The sequence below is a fragment of the Chiroxiphia lanceolata genome, chromosome 24 (assembly GCF_009829145.1).
Source record: "Chiroxiphia lanceolata isolate bChiLan1 chromosome 24, bChiLan1.pri, whole genome shotgun sequence".
Taxonomy (NCBI): Eukaryota; Metazoa; Chordata; class Aves; order Passeriformes; family Pipridae; genus Chiroxiphia; species Chiroxiphia lanceolata.
The window spans coordinates 2,330,934-2,347,425 of NC_045660.1; the positions used below are offsets into that span (position 1 = coordinate 2,330,934).

The 16,492-nt window shown below is 48.3% G+C and overlaps 1 long non-coding RNA gene across 1 annotated transcript; it reads left to right on the forward strand.

Moving 5' to 3' along the window:
• Positions 1 to 6,961: 6,961 nt before the first annotated feature.
• On the forward strand, positions 6,962 to 8,578 carry LOC116798045. The gene is made up of 2 exons (XR_004360811.1): positions 6,962 to 7,233; positions 8,222 to 8,578. It is a non-coding gene; the product is annotated as an uncharacterized LOC116798045 (long non-coding RNA).
• The last annotated feature ends 7,914 nt before the right edge of the window (positions 8,579 to 16,492 follow it).

Sequence of the window (16,492 nt, forward strand, 5' to 3'; positions counted from 1 at the left end):
ATTTTTCCTTTTAGGGCTTTTGTGTTTTGCTTTGTTCTCCAAAGTGTCCTGTTCCTCACCCCCAAAAAAATGAAACCTGAAATAACAAACATTAAACACTTCCAGGCAAAGGTTTTCCTGCCTCTTTTGCTGGGGGGGAAGGTGTTGGTTTTCTGAGGAGCTCTGTGATGGTTCAAGCCTGTCCATGGACCTCTGCCTTCCACACCTCCTGCCCATCACCCTGCTCACTCTGTCAGGATAAAGGTTCTTCCAGACTCTCTGGCACAGCTGGTACCAAGGTCAACACTGAATTTCTGCTAAATGAAGGTCTCAGGCTGAAGAACCTCAAAAATGCTCCTTATCTTCAGTTCTGCACATCCCATCACCATTTCAGACCATCACAGCTCCATCTCCGCTGGCACCAGCTCTGCTTCCACACTGCTCTGCTGCAGGTCCCAAAATACTGGAGATGCCAACCCACTGCATCATCCCTTTCATACAAACACAGAGTCACTGAGGTTGGAAAAGAATCCCAAGACCATCAGGTGCCCCCTGTGCCCAGTCCCCACCTTGTCCCCCAGCCCAGAGCACTCAGTGCCACATCCAGGCCTTCCTGGGACACCTCCAGGGATGGGGACTCCAAACCTCCCTGGGCAGCCCCTGCCAAGGCCTGACCACCTTTTCCATGGAGAAATTCCTCCTGATGTCCAACCTGACCCTCCCCTGGCACAGCTGGAGGCCGTTCCCTCTCCTCCTGTCCCTTGTTCCCTGGGAGCAGAGTCTGACCCCCCCCGGCTCCCCCCTCCTGTCAGGGGGTTGCAGAGCCAGAAGGTCCCCCCTGAGCCTCCTTTTCTCCAGGCTAAAGGAAGACTGGAGGATTGTTCCCTGCCCTCCCTGGAGGTCTCTTTTCTCTGCCATGGGCTCTTTTAGCTCAGGGTTGTGCCGTGGGCTGGGGGACAAGGTGGGCATCAGGCACAGGGTGAGCTGGATGATCCTGGAGGGCTTTTCCAGCCTCACTGATTCCATGATTCTCAAGGCTGGTGTAACTTGGGGGAGCACTGAAACCCCCTCACAGGAACTTCTGAAGGAAAAAAACCCGTTGTACCCTTTTCCTGAGGGGGTGAAAGGCAGCACAGGAATGTCCCAGCTCAAACCCAAGCACCACAAGGATCTACAGAAGCTGCCTGGCAAAGCTGCAGAGGAACCAGTGGGACCCAGAATTCCCATTTAGCTTCTCAGTCCCACCCAGAGCGGGTGCTGCTTCTTTCTTTCCTTTCTCTCCTTTGTTTCATCCTGCTGGGAAAGAAAACAAGATAAAAATCTCAGCCCCTTTTCAGCGCGGGGCAGGAGGGAAGGAATCTCATTGATAATAATAAGTGCTGATGAGGAGGAAGCACATCTGCAGAGGATACTTTTTCCAATGGATTATTGTCTGCTGGGTGTCTCCAGCCCATTTCCTCCCATCTGAATTCTGCTGGTGGCAGCACTGCCGAGAGAGAGAGAGAGACACAGCTCCACATCTGCACACAACAGCAGAGCTCAGAGCTCTCCATCCTCCTGCCTTTCAAAGTGCCAGTGATGAGAGGAGAGCGGGGGAGTCCAAATTGCTGCTTTTATTAGTGAAATTCCCCCCTCCCACCTGCTCCTCCTGCCACCATCCAGCCCGGAGAGCAGCATGGAAGTGCCAGGACATTCCTGGAGCTTGGTGGCAGAGCAGCCTCAGGGGCTCAGTTGGACAGTGCTCCCAGTTCCAGGGCTGGAGGACCTTGCTGAGCTGCCTGGAGGGGATGATCCATCACCCAGAGCTCCTCCAGTGCCCATGAAAGGTGTGGAAGACGCCTGGAGAGTTCCCAGGGTACGTGGGGAAGGACAAGGCAAGGGGAACATTCACCTGTTTAATCCTCAGCAGTTCCTCAGCCATCCCCTCTCCCAGCAAAGCCGAGCTGCCCGAGGGCAGAGCACAGCCTGGGGCAGAGCAGGCTGGAAAAGAGGGAGCTGTCAGGAGATCCAAGGCAAGAGCAAATCATCCAGGCACGGGCAAGGTCAGGAATCAAAGATCTCCTAATGCTCCCTGGCAGGGCAGGAGGAGCAGCTTCAGTTTGCTGCAAGGGGAGGGCAGGGATGAGGTTGGCTTTGCAGGGGGAATTCCAGAAGCTGGGGCTCAGCTGGCTCTGTGCTGATGCTCCTCTTGGTGACTGGTGCTGGCATCAGGGAGCAGTCATTCCCAGGAATTCAGACAAGTGTAGCTCCCCAGCTGGGACCAGCCTTAAATCAGAGAAGTAATTCTCTGGACAATTTTGAGGAGAGAAAGGTAGAAAGCAGCTCTTTAATTGTGGTGACTGATGCACAAAGTATATTGCACACTCCCATAGGCCTTTACAATTTTTATAATACCTTCTAATTAGAATATTTGGATATTACTTCATCAGTTCCACCCAAAGCCATCCCTTCCATTGGACCACCTTCCCCACACCTCCCGAATTTGAGTCAGTGACCCCAAAATTCCCACCCTTTCCTCCCAATTCTCATCACCCTCATCATCTCTGTCCTTCTAGGAACGGCTTCAAGGCTTCTGAGTAGTTTTGACTGGCCAGATCAAGTGGTTGTGTCTTCCTGTAAGTCCATTTCTACCCTCAAGCTGTTCTGTCACTTTGCTAAAATCTTTGTCCATTGGAATTCTTGACAAGGAACATCGAACAACATTTTCAGGAATCTCAGACAGAGGTGCTTGGGGAGCTAAAAGTGCTCCACTGAAATTTTATATAGTACAGATTTTAAGGCATCACCAGTAAGAACCAGTTCATGAGAGGACCTTGGGCTGGGGGTGCAGCAGCTCCCACCCCTCCCTCAGAGCCCCCAGCACCAGCCCAGGGCAGCAGGAGGTGACCAAGCTCCTGGGCTGCTTTGGCACAGCCCAAAATTTTGTCAGGTGAGTTTGATTCAGCTGCAGTTCAGGCTCTCAGAGCAGTGATCTCTGAGCCTGTAGACAGCCCTGGCTCCCCAGTGACCAGGGAGTGACTTGTGGGACATGGGACTGTGTCCCCCCTGGTGGCCTCAGGCCATCAGCTCATTTCAGGGGTGTCAGTGCTGGTCAGCACCAGCTGCTGCTGCTCCCAGCCTGCCAGCCCTCAGCATTCCCACCTTTTTTTATTTTTTCCCCTCTCTTATTTTTCCTTTTTTTTTTTTTCCAATTTTTTTTCTTTATTTTTTGGAGATTTCTTCCCCAAGCCAGTGGGCTCAGCTGCAAAGCAGCAGCTCCTCCCTGGCCTCCCGGGGATAGAATTTATCCCCTCAGAAATGAAGGAGCTGTGAGATGATCCAAGAGTGGGAATGTCAGCAGGACACCCAGGGCAGACACCGGGAGCACCCAGGACCCAGGGGCAGGACAGACAGGAGGAGTGCAGTGCCCTGATCCTGGAACTTACTGTTGTCTCTCCAAGGCTTCTCCTGGGGGGTCACCAGTTCCTGGGAAGCAAGTTTAGGGTCCATGTACACCAGGGCATTTTGCAGCCACTGGGAAGGGCCTGTGGAAATCCCTGGTGCTGGTTCTGTGCTGGGAAGTTAAACTGGGCATCACACAGAGCTTCCATGGAGGGCACTGTGCAGTTGTGGTGGATAACTGTACCTGTGCTGCAGAGCTCCAAAGGCTGCAGGTCCTGCCTCCCCTTGGAAGGTGGAGATGCTGGAAAGACCCAGACCTGCACTAATTAACATCTGAATCACTGGTAAGATCTGATTCCTGTTGTGAAGGGTACAAACAGCCAAGGGGGAAAGAGGGTCAGGAAAAGCAGGTTGTCCAGTTTTACACGTAAAAACCCGCAAGACTCACCCTAAATCCCCACAGAGCTTCAGGATTCTCTCCTCTGTCCTGCAAGACTCTCCTCAGACACTACACACACTCTATTAAGAGGACAAAGCCATTCCCAGCTTGAGGGTAAAAGGATTTGTGTCCTCTCCGTGGCCCCGGTGCCACCCAGAACATGTGACACCCATCAGCACCAGCAGCAGTGATGAACCTGCACCCTGAGGGGGAAAAAAACCCCAGCAAACCCTGAGATAAAAGTGCCCTCGTGTAAAGGATAATACAGTTAAAGCTTTTAATCAATCCCATTAAGGAGAAGTGGTATCTACTCTCCTGTAATCAAAATCCTGCCAGGCTGGCTCAGACAAGCTTGTTCCTCCTCGCAGCCATTTCCAGATATAGGGATTGCCTTGTGCTGAGGTGAGATTGAATTGATTCAAATCAAATTTTAGAATGTTTCAGGCATTAAAGTTCTTTGGGAAGGTCAGTGGTTATGTGGTACAAGCATCTCCTTTTCAATCTTCCCTTTAGTTTCAATCTGCAGTGGTGCAGGGGAAGATAAAGTGCTCCGATTGCTGGGTTTAGGGGGGAGTAAAACAAACTTGCTGTCAGCTTGGGCAGAAGTCTTTGACTTGGACTGTAGCAGCTCCTCTGACTGTGTCAGAGCTTGGATCTCATGTCTAAAAGCCCCTTCTTTGCAGGTGTGAGATTAAAAAGAAATGCAAACCCAAAGATTCGTTGCTGCACTTGGATCCTTGAGGTAGAACCTGCTCACCTCTGGGCGTGTGAGAGGCCACCAGTGGGCCCTGTGAAGTCCAGAGGGAAGGCAGGGGAGTAGAAAAGGTGAGGGAGAAACTGCAGGAACCCTTGAATGAAGAGTTGGAAACAAGGTCTTGCATCTGATCCTTCCCAGGAGCTGCATCTGATCCTTCCCAGGAGCTGCGGGGGAGAGAACGTGACAGGGAATGATCCACGGGATGAGCCCCTTTGTGTGAGCCCACATGAAGTCATGGCAGGAAAGTCTGGCTGTTGGAAGTCTCCTGGAGGATGGTGTGGTGATGGCAGAGTGCTAATGAGATGGATGGAATAGTGAGATGGATGGAATAGGGAGATGGATGGAATAGGGAGATGGATGTGCAAGAGGGGAAAAACGGGAGTGGTGCTTGGACCACGCTGGTCTAAGGAGACAAGGAGAGGAAATAACACCTCTTTGAGAACAACTGGTGTCACTGAGGGCAAAAATGAGCAGCTTTTGAGCACCCAGACATGCAGAGCTGTGAAAAGGGAATTGGGTGAGGGATTACAACCCTTCTAGGAGAGGGAAGATGCCACCGTGTGCCACGGCTGGCAGAATTCCTGCCTGCTGCTCCACACAGGCAGGGTGTAAAACTCCTGAATCACAGTGGAATGACTCACATTTGCCATGTTCTCGTGTTTATTGATGTAAATGATGGCAGCAAGCTCAGGACAGATGGAGCTGGAGCTCTGTGGAGCACCCAAGGGACGTTTTTCCACCGCGGCTCTGCAGTCGGAGATCCATCAGGGCACGGAGGCATCCAGTGGAGATGTATGGGCAGCATGAATCACCCCAAATATCCTCGGGGTGAAAGGCAGCATTCTCTATTTGTGGAAAAAGGGAAAATTCACTTAATAGAAAGCACGTTGGAGGCAGCTCTCATTGCTGGGGCAGCTGCTGGAGGGAGGCATTGCCACACTCACTGCCCCGATTTTATAGAGTCATAGAATCATTAAGGCTGGAAACAAGCACTTCCAGGGATGATGACTCTGCCACTGCCCTGGGCAGCCTGTTCCAGTGCTTAACCACTCTTTCAGCGAAGAAATTCTCCCTAATACCCCACCTGAACCTCCCCTGGAGGATCTTGAGGCTCTTTCCCCTTGTCTTATCTTTACCTGGCAGAAGACGCCGACCTCACCTGGCTAAAAACTCCTTCCAGGGAGTTCTAGAGAGGAACAAGTCTCCCCTGAGCCTCCTTTTCTGCAGGCTAAACAAACCCAGTGGCCTCGGCCCACTTTGTGCCAACATGGCCACAATCTCCCTCCAATAATGAGCAAACTGGGTGTGTTGGCCTCACACCCAGGAGAAAAGGGTGTGAGACCTCACCCCCCTCGTCTGAGGGGCTCCCCCACCGTCTCCACTGCTCCAGGTTATTCTGGGAAGTCTGAACACCTGATTTTTCAAGTGTTGAACCTCCAGCCTTTCCCTTCCTCTGCCCTCTTTGCCCCCCTTTAAGGACGGTTCCTCCCCATGTGACATTTGTCTCTTGGATGGCTCCCCCTGCAATCCCCGGGGCCTTTTGCTTTCCAGCTTTTCCAGCTTGTTTGCAAACGGAATTGCTCCTTTTATGTCTAAACAGGGCTAATGACCTCTCTTAGCGGGGCAACTTGGAAGTGGAGCTTGTCTGCAGGTTATTTTGCATTTCAATGCCAGCACGGAGTGTAAAACACCACAATAAACTCTTTTATTCACCAGCGGATTGATTGGTTTCAAGGACCTTTTTCCTTTTTTGCCCCTCACCCCCTTTTTTTTTTTTTTTAATTTATATTATATAAAAAGCTAACAGGAAAAAATTTTAACTTATTATTTGTCCTCTGATAAAAACAGACCAGCTAAGATAAACTACTGTGGTTAAGTTTTTACAGAACAAAGCCACGGCTGCTGAATGAATTCCTGCTTCTCTGACCACCCGTGGCTGGGTTTAGGTGGGAGTGTAAATTGTTTGCCCTCCCTTTATTAGGACAGAAAGGAAGAGCAAATTTGATGGAAATACTTGAGACTTGAAAGCAGAAACAGACAATTCAGTTCACCTCACTTGTCTTCAGAGAAAGCAGGAGCCATGAATCCCGTGGAAATGGCTTTAATCTTGCTCTGGATTAATATTGTGAGTGAAGGAACATGGATCTCCACTGCTTCCTGCTGTGTTCATAATTTATCCCCAGCCAATTAACTCCTGCTGCTGCACAGAATTAATAAACTATTATATTATTGATGCCAAAAAATGAGTTTGGAGTTCTCTGTCTTTCTGGCACTGCTGTGAAAAGTTGTGTTTATAACAACTTTCTGAGTTTCCCTTTTGTCTTGAGCTGTGGGAGGTGACACTGTGGGAATCAGTTCTTAATTCTTAGTCCTTTATTCCCTCACCTGGCTTTTGGCACAATGCTGGAACCTCTGCAAGTCCCTCAAAGCTCCCAGAGTCAGTGCTGAGGTCAATTAATGAGGTCAAACAGTGGGTTTTTCATGTATGCCTCCTCACCAAATGCACTTTGGATATTAAATAAACAAAGGGAGCACTTCAGTTCAGTGTGGAGTCATCCCTCTTGGACAGAAATGAGTGAAGGGGGTTGCTGCAGCTGAAATAACCCCCCAGGCTCCTCTAGGAATGGAGACACTGTGAGGAGCAATCCTTCCAACCAGGGGGGACATGGATTTCAAGGTGAGACAAAACACACCCTGGATCCCCATCAGAGAGTCAGGGGAGGCTTAGGTTGGATATTAGGGGAAGGTTCTTCCCCCAGAGGCTGGTTGGGCACTGCCCAGGCTCCCCAGGGCAGTGGGCACAGCCCCAAGGCTGCCAGAGCTCCAGGAGGGTTTGGACAACACTCTGAGGGACAGGGTGGGATTGTTGGGGTGTCTGTGCAGGCCCAGGGGTTGGACTGGATGGTCCTTGTGGATCCCTTCCAGCTCAGGGCACTCCAGGCCTCTCTGCAAACATCTCCATGTCCCTGGAGAAGCCCCCTGCTCTGCAATCCCACCACTCTCCCAAGGTCACCCCACCACCTTCTCCTGAGGTGTGGAAGGGAAGGGAGGATCCATGACTGGAGGATCCATGACCAGGGGATCCTGCTGCCAACCTTCCTAGCAGCCAGGTTTTGGGAGGGGGAGTCTCAGGAGCCAGCTTTGTCACCCCTGGCAGGGCACAGTGATCCCAGAACCCCAGAAGGGACCCACGAGGATCATTGAGTCCAACTCTTCTGGGGGAAGGCAGCCTCTGACCGAGGGCATGAAGTGTTTGTGACCCCAAGATCTGTAAAATGCCACATCTGGCCCCAAGAGGCATCTGCCATCCCCTTCCTGATGTCCTGCACAACCACCCACCCATCACCCAGAGAGTGCTGAGGGGAGCTGCCTCTGCCTGCTAAGTGTTTATGGCCTTTGTGCAACACAAAAGGATTTTTAAAGCGGTAAATATAAGATATTTCCACCAAAAAAGCCCTTTTGCAGTGCCATGACTCCCAGTCCCTTTTCTGTTCCTCAGATCATCCATCCCCCACCCTCACAGGAAGCTCTAAAGCAGTGGATGGTGTTGGCCAAAGCCAAGCAGATTGTTTAGAAATGTTTGTTTAAACCTGACTTTTTTTAAGGGCACGCGACTTTTCTGTTTGCAAAAGTTTCTTACACCTCTAAAACTTCTTTTCTCTCAGCCAGGAATTGTCAGCAGGGCCTGACAGCCCACGGAATCAAAGACCTGTTTTCTTCTTGGTGATGACTGAGGTCAAAAGGCTCCAGGCTCCTTCTGCAGTGGGACCTGGACCTTCTGTGCTCCAGGGAAATGCTCCTGCTGCCAACTTGTCACCTGCTGAGATGTGTGACCTCGCTGATGATCTTATCTTGGTGCTTTTCCACTCCCCTTAACTGAGCCTTGCAGCAGGGACTGCCTGTGCTGAACACCCAAACTGTCACTGCCTCTTCCCAGGCACAATCCCCAACTTTTCTGGTCTCTCAGTGGGGGGAAAAAAAAGCAAACCCCACCAAACAAATGACTCACTAACAAGCCAACCGAACAATCCATCCTCGCTGCCCAAAATGTTTCATGCAATGCTGAATAAATATTAATGAACCGAATAAATATTGATTAAGTAAATAACGAACCAAATGTTTAAATACTTGCACAGTTTCTGCAGTGATTAAACCCCCTCCCTCCCTGCTCTGCAGGGGGCTGAGGGATCAATCCTGGGTGGTGAAAAGTTTTGTTTCAAAGCTGTAGAGTCCATGTAAACCAAGTTGAAGTGCTGTTTCCAAAGGCAGCTCCGGGCTGTTCTCTATGGAAACATGGCAGGAGGCAGTTGTGGAGCCATGGCAACAGCTCCACCTCCCAGCACACTGCCTGCTCTCCTCAAAGGCTGGGAAAGCTCTAAAACCTGCAGACAGGGATGTCTTCCCGCTTCCCAATTCCCAAGAGGCAGTGGGTGTTTCCCAGCATCCCCTGGGACGTCGTTTTTGACGACGTTCTTCTTGTTTCTGCTCCAGCGTGCGAACAGAATCGTCCAACCATGGCATGGTTTGGGCTGGAAGGGACCCTAAAGATCATCTCATTCCAGTTCCAACCCCTGCCATGGGCAGCAACACCTTCCACTGGACCAGGCTGCTCCAAGTCCTTCTCCCACAGGACTCTCCTGTGATGGTGATAAATGCAGGAGGCAGGGATGGCACAGCCCTTTTGGGCCTGGGTTCCATCACTCATTTGTCCCTAATTTACTGTTCCTAAATTGCTCCATGTGCCTCCCTTCCCCGTGCCTGGAGAAGAGGACAACCCAAGGGCAGATAACACAGAAGCCCCTGCAGAGCTGTCACTGCCAGATGCACATCCAGCCTTAGAAAGGCAGAACATCCTCCAGGACTTAATTCGATGTTTAATTGAGTTTAACTCAGGGTTTAACTTGGTGACCACCTACCACGAAAACCGAAATGAACATTTTTCATTTTCCAAATGAAAGTCTCTCCCCTGGATGAGGATGAACCTCACGGTGACCACTGAGGCCATGCTGTGGGGGTTTAGAGAAAGCCTCTCCTTGATGGTGCCCCACAAAGTTCACAGACCAGGCCCTGCAGGTCACAGGGTGCAGATGAAGCCGAGGGGAACACGTCCCATCCACCTTCCCGGAGCCACCCCTGTCTGTCCCAGACAGCAGCAGCAATTCCTGCTGAAAGGAGGGATCATCTGGAGTGTGTTTAGGCCTCTCCACCCACCCAAGGAAGGTTCTCAGACACAGCAGGTCTCTGGTGTGGAGCTCAGGGCCGTTTACTCCCTGAAGACACCAAAGCTGTAATTTCCCCCAGTGAACAGCAACTGCTCATTAGCTGATCTCTCTCTTCCCAGTTTTGTTTTTTATGTGATCCCAGCAGAGGCTGCAGGTGGGAGACAGGAAGCAAACTGAAATATGCAGGAAGAAAGGATCAGAAAAATGCAGTAGGAGAAATAAAAAAACCACAAAAAACCAAAACCCAACAACTAGGCAGAAAGGGATCAAGGAAAATGGGTTCAGGAATGATTTTCCTCTCTGGAGGAGTTATTTCAGCCTGACTTACCAGGGGTGGGAGCGCTGTGGGTTTTGGTCTCCTCCCCACAGCAGTTTGTGGCTGATATTGCAGGATGTGGCTTTTCGAGAACCTGGCAGCCTCCCACAGCCACAGTCCCTGAGGGATACCTCTCTCCCAGCATGGAGCACCCATGTCCACAGTCCCTCAGGAATGTCCCTGTCCCAGCACAGGCTCTTCAGGTTTGTCCCTGTCCCATCAGGGTCACCCACAGCCACAGTCCCTGAGGGATACCTCTCTCCCAGCATGGAGCACCCATGTCCACTGTCCCTCAGGGGTTTCCCTGTCCCAGTATGGATCTCCCACAGCCACAGTCCCTCAGGGATATCTCTCTCCCAGCATGGATCACCCATGTCCACAGTCCCTCAAGGGTGTCCCTGCCCTGGGGTGCATCACCCATGGCCATCGTTCCTCAGGGTTGTCCCTGTCCCAGCACAGGCTCTTCAGGTTTGTCCCTGTCCCACCAGGGTCACCCACAGCCACAGTCCCTCTGGGATGTCCCTGTCCCACTATGGATCTCCCACAAGCACAGTCCCTGAGGGATATCTCTCTCCCAGCATGGATCATCCACGTCCACAGTCCCTCTGGGATGTTCCTGTCCCAGTATGGATCTCCCACAGCCACAGTCCCTCAGGAATCCCTCACTCCCAGCATAGATCACTCATGTCCACAGTCCCTCAGGGTTGTCCTTGTCCCAGCACAGGCTCTTCAGGTTTGTCCCTGTCCCATCAGGGTCACCCACAGCCACAGTCCCTCTGGGATGTTCCTGTCCCAGTATGGATCTCCCACAGCCACAGTCCCTCTGGGATGTCCCTGTCCCAGTATGGATCTCCCACAGCCACAGTCCCTCAGGGATATCTCTCTCCCAGCATGGATCACTCAGGTCCACAGTCCCTCAGGGGTGTCCCTGCCCTGGGGTGTGTCACCCCCAGCCCAGCCCTACCCCTGACACCAGACCCAGAGCAGGGAATGCTGTCCGAGCCCTCCCAAACCCTGCTGGGAGGTTCCAGCATTCCCGGCGGATCCCTGGGATGGAGACAGGGATATTAATATCCATCCTGCTGTCACTGCAGTGAGATGACAATGGACTGATTGCATTAAGTGCCCTGTCAGCTCCTCATTAAATGCCTGATTGAGGACTGTCACTGATGATGTTTCTCTAATTAAGACAGAAGGATTGGGAGGTGGGTGGGAAGCCGGATGCGGATCCGGCTGGCACAGCTCTGAGCTCCTGCTGGGCTGGGGGATCCAAGGACAGCCCTGCACCCCACTCCCCTCTCTCCCCCTGATTCTGACTTTGGAGAGAGTGTTAATTAAAAACTGTGTCAGGGATTCATCTGCTGAGGGTCCTTTTTTAATTAGCACACCCTCTTAGCAGGAAAACCGGGGAACACAAACAAGGTTTTACATCCCTTCCCATTCCCTTCTCCCACATTTGCCGCAGCAATAACAGAAGACAGACGACCCAAGGGGGTTTCAGCTGAAGAGGAGCCAAATTTTGGCTTTCTCTGTCCCTTTCTGTCTGGGTGTTAGAGAGGAGGGAGATTCCAGCTGTGTCAGGGACCCTGGGATGTGAAGCCTGTGCCTGCACAGGGCTCTGCTGGAGGGCTCTGGGTGGCAGTTGGCACACGCTGGGCACGTTAACACGGGGAAAACCCTCTCCCAGAGGTGCCCCAAAGACCAAACCAGCAAAGAATAAATACATTGAGTGCCACAAATGGTTTTGTCAGTGCTGAAGGACATGATCTGTGCAGCTTCATTGCCAGGGGACAGCACCAACCCCTCTGGGAATCAGGGAAACACCTCATTTGGGCATTCCAACAGGGACTGGAGAGAGGAACACTGAGTTGGGACAGGGTGTCCTGGGTGAGGCCAGGAATTGGACTCCATGATCCTCGTGGGTGCCTCCCAACTCAGGACATTCCAAGGCCTCTCTGCAAAGATCTCCATGTCCCTGGAGCGAGTGCTGTGCAATCCCAGCGCTCTCCCAAGCTCCCCCACACCCCGATTCTCTGCCCCGCTGTGCCAAGCTGAGCTGGCTTTGGGGGAGCAGTGGGAGATGGAGCTGGGAATCTCCCCCTGAAGTGCCCAAACCACCTCTCCAGGCTCATAGCAGGGAGTTTGATCCACAGCCTCTGGCTTGGAATGATGGAGGGTGGCAATTTCGGAATTCTTCAGAGGAATACAAAGCCCTGATATGATATTCAAGCACGGAGTCACCAAAAACCCTATTAACAGGCTTCTCTTCATTATTCCTTTGATTTGCATGGTGCTGTCTTAATGCAAACTAAATGTAATTATTTCTCGTTGTTGTTTTGCCTGTATTAGTAAAAGCTAGTGCCACAGGGCCTTGTTCAAAAACTACCTGTATAAATATTGTTAAAAATAAATGCGTAACATCAATTCTCCCTCGTTCAAGTCACTGTTTATTTAATGCTCTAAAAAGCTAATTACCACTAATTTTATTCTACATCTTCTTCAGGTCTTCCAGTCCCGTAAGATAAAAGAATTAATTGTTAATTAGCATAGCTTTTTTGGAAAGCACTTTTTCTTTTTTTTTTTACTCTTTATCAAAGATTACAAGAGGAGGAAGAGAAGGGGGGAGGGGAGGAAATGAAGCTCTCAATATTCCTGCAGGCTCCAGTGCCAAAATGGGCTTTTTCTTAAAAACATCGACACAAAACTCTTATCTGGCCCTGGGGAGGAGAGGCACCGACTGTGGAGTGTGAAGCCAATAAAAAGCATCAGGATTATTATTGGTTTTCCTTGCACTGGATGTCTGAACACGTTGTTCCTGCCTGTGTCTGCAGCCTGATGGAGTGGGAAACCATCCCACCCCCCATGCCAAATGACTCCTGCACCCTTTATAGAATATAATATATAATATATAGCATATTATATATTATATATTATATATTTTATATATGTTTTTATATATAAAAATAATATATATATTATATAATATATAGTATATAATACATCGTATAACACGACGCATATATACACAAGTATATAACATAACATACATATGGTTTATAATTTATAAATGTTTATAATATATAATATGTAATATGTAATATATAATATATAATATATATTTTTATATATATAAATAATATATATATTATATAATATATAGTATATAATACATCATATAACACATGACGTATATATACACAAGTATATAACATAACACATATATTGTTTATAATTTATAAATGTTTATAATATTTAATATATAATCTATAATCTATAATAATATATATACTTATATATTTATAAATAAATAATATATATATTATATAATATATAATATATAATACATAATACATAATGTAACACATGACATACATATACACACATATATAACATAACATATATATTTTTTATAATTTATAAATGTTTATAATATATAATATATAATATATTATATATAATAATATATATTTATATACATTTATGTATAAAGTAATATATATTATATAATATATAATATGTAATATATATTATATTATATATAATATGTAACACATATATATTTATATATTTATATATATAAATTATATATATTATATAATATATAATATATAATACATAATATAACACACGACGTATATATACACACATATATAGCATAACATATATATTGTTTATAATTGTACATAAGGTGTATATATAATAGTATATGAATATAAATATTGCCTATATTGTGTGTATACAGAATTCTATATAATGTGTGTAATGAATATAATTATAATATACAGCATAAAATATAAAATATACAACATAAAATATAAAATATACAATATATAATACATAATATATAATATATAATAGATAATGCATAATATATAATATATAGTATATAATATATAATATATAATATATAATATGCAATCTATTTATACAATATACAATTTATTTATATAATATGCAATCTATTTATATAATATATAATATATTTCTATAGTCGGGGTGGAGAGGGTGATATAAATCCCTCCAGAGCCTGTTGGCACAGCCCACACTGCCTTTGGGCTCACCCCACAAATGGTACCTCTTCTCCATCCCGAGGACATGTTCCTGCATGGAAAAACCACTGGAAAACAGAGACTTTTATACGTTTTGACCCTTTTCTGGGGCCTCCCTCCATCCCCTTCCCATACCCTTAAACCTCCACTGCACCAAGGACCCCTTGGAGCTTCACCCTTGGGTGTCGTGGTGGGAACTGTTTGAGAACAGACTTGGTGATGTTTTTGTGGTTGCCTTTCTCTCCAGTTAATTGGAAATGTCGGGGAACTTTTAATTTGTAACAATGAAGTGAAACTCTCCCGCCTCCGTATTTACATAAATTAGGGAGAGTTTGCACACAGATAGAAGAAAAGATGGAAAAAAAAAACAATTTCAGGATGAGTTTCCCACTTGAAATATTCATGAAGTCAAGCATAAAAATATAGTGACTGATTAGACAGGCTTGTCAAAAATAAGAATTAAGGGCAGAGGCGGAGGGACAGTTTAGGAGCATGTCCTAGGAGGGCTTCTTTTGGGTAAGGCTGGGAGAGTTGGGGGGGGTTCACCTGGAGAAGAGAAGGCTCCAGGGAGAACTTGGAGCACCTTCCATGGCCTAAAGGGGCTCCAGGAGAGCTGGAGAGGGACTGGGGACAAGGGATAGAGGGACAGGACACAGGGAATGGCTTCACAGGGACAGGGAGTAGGTTTAGTTGGGATATTGGGGAGAAACTCTTCCCTGTGAGGGTGGGGAGGCCCTGGCCCAGGTTGCCCAGAGAAGCTGTGGCTGCCCCTGGATCCCTGGAAGTGTCCAAGGCCAGGTTGGACACTGAGCCAGTGGAAGGGGTGGAATGAGATGAGCTTTAAGGTCCCTCCCAACCCAACCCAACCCATTCCAAGATTCTTGCCCTCTCCACTGAGTCGTGGTGGACTCTCCTGCCCCGGGTTTGTCCCAGCAGAAGGGGACAGTTCCTTGCACCGTGTCCATGCTGCCAACACAGCAGAGCTGGGCTGTCTGTCCAGAAGGAGACAGAAGATTTGGGAGTGGAAAATGAGCATTTTATTCAGCAGCAGGAACAAGTGGATTCTGACACTTCTCAGCAGGAAGGGACAATCTGAAAAATTCAGTGCTCATGGCCTGTCCTTGCTTTAACTGTCCACATCCACAGCTTATTATCTGCTCCCAGTAAATATTTAAATCTCAGCCAGTTTAGCATTTTGGGCAGTTTTTCCTGTACCTGCAGTCAGAGCACAGTGAGGGTCAGTGATTCAGCTGCTGGCATAATTCATACCCACTATTCTCCAGCATTATCCTATGAATCTACTATTAACCTGAATTATTCCATTAATTCAATATTTATCTCTGGTGCTGTTAACAGAGTATTTGATTTAACAGTACATGAATATTGCATCCTGCAGCAGGAAGGAGGGGGGGAAAAAAAAAAGTGGAAAATTAGAATTTAAAACCAGAACAGGATAATTGCTAATCTAATACACTTGCAAAATTGTTAAACACAAATTCTGCTGGGCTTACCCCGAGCATGGGGCTGACATTTCAATCCAGTTGGCACAGATGGAGCAGTTTGTAATTTGTTCAGAGGGGCACATTCCGGGGAGGATGCTGGAACCCTGATAAATTCACATCTGCTCCATGTTTCCTATGATTTGCTGCAGCTAATTCAAATCCGAGGGTAAGAATCCGTCTTGGAGGAGCAATAACAGCTTGATTTAGTCTTGATGTTTTGTCATTTTGCAGCCGTGGTGGCACCAGGACACACAGGCTGCAGGAAAGGGCTGGGCCCCACGTGAACAACCCATATGGAGGGACTGGGCTTGGAGAACTGAGCTGCTTTCCCTTCTCACATGTTCTGGTGCCTTCAAAATCGCTCAGAAACTCTTTTTTGTTGTTGTTTTTTGCAGACCTTGTGAGTTCCCAGACAGGCTGAAATGAAGACCCAGCCAGCACGGGTTTAGGAGGGGCAGGTCCTGTCTGACCAACCTGGTCTCCTTTTATGCCCAGGTGACCCCCCTGGTGGGTGAGGGGAAGGTGTGGATGTGCCTGCCTGGACTTCAGCAAAGCCTTGGACACCATCTCCCATGGGACACTCCTGGAAAAGGCTTGGACAGGGGCACTCTGCTGGGTTAGGGACTGGCTGGAGGGCAGGGCCCAGAGAGTGGTGGGGATGGAGCTGCATCCAGTTGGGATCTGGTGGCCAGTGGTGTCCCCAGGGATCAGTGTTGGGTCCAGTCCTGTTTAATGTTTTATTGATGATTTAGATGAGGGGATTGAGTCCATCATCAGCAAATGTGCAGCTGACACCAAGCTGGGGGGTGTGTTGATGTGCTGGAAGGCAGGAGGGCTCTGCAGAGGG